Here is a 2,772-nt window from a genome sequence, read left to right as displayed (position 1 = left end):
TGAGGCCCAAGAGTGGTCGAGGCCTCCCCCCAGGTCACACAGCTGGTGAGTGGCAGGCTGGGGGTCTCTTTCAAGGGCCCCAGGGATGCCCAGAGCAGGGCCCCCACCTCCTCAGAGACCTGGCTTCCCTGCAGCGGCTGGGCAGGCCCTGGAGGAAAGGGCTGAGTTGCCGAGGTCCCCCAGGTCCCCTAGGCCTTTTCGCACGGGACCTGGTGCTGAAGCTGCCTGGTGAAGCCTCATCCCACCCCACCCCCCACCCCCCCCTGCAGCTGGGCCCCTGTGACATTTCCTCTCTGAGGATTAGCCACAGCCATGCTGGGCTGGGGAAGAGGGAGGAAGAGGAGGCCCCTTGCACCCATGGGAACCCGAAGTCTGACTGCTCGAGGCGGCCGGGCCTGCATGCGTGGGAAGGATTCCAAACGGCCTTGGGAGCTCCTGCCTGACTCAGTCAGTGGAGCCACGACTCTTGATCTCGGGGTTGTGAATGAGTTCAAGCCCCATGTTGGGCCCAGAGCTTACTTAAACAAAAATAAAATAAGGGGCGCCTGGGCGGCTCAGTCAGTTAAGCACCCGACCCCTGATTTGGGCTCAGGTCATGGTCTCAGGGTTGTGAGATGGAGCCCTGTGCTGGGCGTGGAGCCTGCTTAAGATTCTCTCTCTCCCTCTCCCTCTGCACCCCGCCCCCCCAAAGAAAAGTAAAATAAAAAAAATATTTTTAAAAATGGCTTTAAATAATAAAAATAAATGGTTAACACTTAGGATGGATTATACAGCAGACACTGTTCTAGGCACTTCACATAATACATTAAATTACTTAATCCTCTCAGCCACCCCAGGAGGTAGGAAGTATTATCATCCCCACCTTACAGATGAAGAAACTGAGGCAGAGAGTTGAAGTCACTTGCTGCTGGAGTCAGTAATTCAAACGGAGGGCTCAAGGGTCCAAGCTGCTAACGACCGCAGCTTCCGAGGAAAACAGCACAGAAGGATTGTCCAAATCAGAGCTCACCAGCTGAAACGGCCCATGAAGAGACAGATGTTATGGAACAGAGCAGAAAATCCGAAAACAGGCCAGGGGAATGTTAAGGATGCAGCCCCATTTCAGATGAATAAAGAAAATACGGACTATTCGCTACATGGCATTGGGACAGGTTTTGCCATCTGAAATAAATAAGTAAGTAAAAGGCTGCTCCGTACCTCACACCTTACACCAAGGATAAATTACATTAAAGATTTAAATGAAAACAATAAACCACTACATAAAAACAAAACAAACAAACCAACAAAAACTTCTCACAGCAAAAGCCTCAGTGATATAAACAGCAATTGAGAGGTAACACAGGTGGGCTTGCTTTGTGAAGATTCATCAAGCTGCACGCTTCCGATCTGATACTTTGCTGCGCGTGTTATACTTAGAGGTCTTTGTGTTTGCTCTGGTTGGTTTGTTTGTTCGTTTGTTTTTATGAAAAGGGTCAAACTGGGAAAGTGACAAACCGGCAAAATATATTGGCTCCCTCAAATAACAGAGTCAATTTTCCTAATATGTAAAGTGTTCCTAGACATAAACAAGAAAAAAACTACCCGCCAAAGTGACAATGTATACAAACGGGTCACAGAAAAGAAAATACAGGCGACTTTTAAACACATAAAGAGATGCTGGCCTTTTCTTCATGAAAAAGAGAAATGCAAATTAAAACTGGAGCTAGATGCCTGACAGTTTGGCAAAAAGTTAAAGAGTTCAATAGCGCTCTGAGTTGGCAAGGATGTGGGGAGAAAGGCGCTGTCGGATATTGCTTGTGGGGGTGTCAGCCGGCCCCCTCCCCCGAAGGGGAATTTGGCAATATCTGTCAAAATCACACATGCTTGTTCACTTTGACCCAATGCTTCCACTTCTAGGGATTCGTTATACAGAGATACTCCCACGTACGCTCAATGGCATATGTATAAGGTTGTTCACGGTAACTTTTTGGGGGGGGGGAGGGGTAAATTATTGGAAGCCATCTAAAATGTCCATCCCTGGGGAGGGGGTGGAAGGTTGGGGTCACTGGGGGATGGGATGGAACGAGCACTGGGTGTTACAGCACACTGATGACTCACTGAACTCGACCTCAGGAACTAATAATCCACCATATGCTAATTAACTGAATTTAAATAAATTTTTAAAATAAATTTAAAAAATCAATCAATCAATCAAATGTCCATCCCTGGAGAACTAGAGGAGGCACATTTATGTAACAGCAGACCATGCAGCTGTGGAAAGGAATGGGTCCCTGGCGAGGTGTGACGCTGGCACGTCTCCCTGGACAGCCCACCTCACAGGCACTCTGCCCACAGGCCCGCAGCTCACTCTGCAGATCTGTCTGTCTGTTGTGACCACGTTCTGGAATATGCTTATTCTTTTTTTTTTTAAGATTTTATTTATTTATTCGACAGAGAGAGAGACAGCCAGCGAGAAAGGGAACAAAAGCAGCGGGAGTGGGAGAGGAAGAAGCAGGCTCCTACCGATGAAGCCTGATGTGGGGCTCGATCCCACAACGCTGGGATCACGCCCTGGGCCGAAGGCAGACGCTTAATGACTGTGCCACCCAGGCACCCCTGGAATATGCTTATTCTTATTAGGACAAAATCAACAAATGATGACAACTTCCCAACAAGCGGACATAAAGTCTCTGGGAAATGGAGCATCTTTTTCTAATTTGTACAGACCCAGGTCCCTCTGTCCAGTATTTTTTTTTTTAAGATTTTATTTTTAAGAAATCTCTACACCCGGGG

General features: G+C 47.9%; 1 long non-coding RNA gene across 1 annotated transcript in view; it reads right to left on the bottom strand.

Annotated features, from left to right (window-relative positions):
• Window positions 1-703: 703 nt before the first annotated feature.
• LOC117804150 overlaps window positions 704-2,772 on the bottom strand; it is a 3,802-nt gene continuing 1,733 nt past the window's right edge. Inside the window, exon 3 of the long non-coding RNA XR_004628434.1 lies at window positions 704-1,012. This is a non-coding gene — a long non-coding RNA (uncharacterized LOC117804150). The remainder of the gene's footprint in view (window positions 1,013-2,772) is intronic.

This window comes from Ailuropoda melanoleuca, chromosome 10, assembly GCF_002007445.2.
Source record: "Ailuropoda melanoleuca isolate Jingjing chromosome 10, ASM200744v2, whole genome shotgun sequence".
Lineage (NCBI taxonomy): Eukaryota > Metazoa > Chordata > Mammalia > Carnivora > Ursidae > Ailuropoda > Ailuropoda melanoleuca.
Note: the sequence above shows the minus strand (reverse complement) of the source record. Positions and strands in the feature narration are given on the sequence as shown.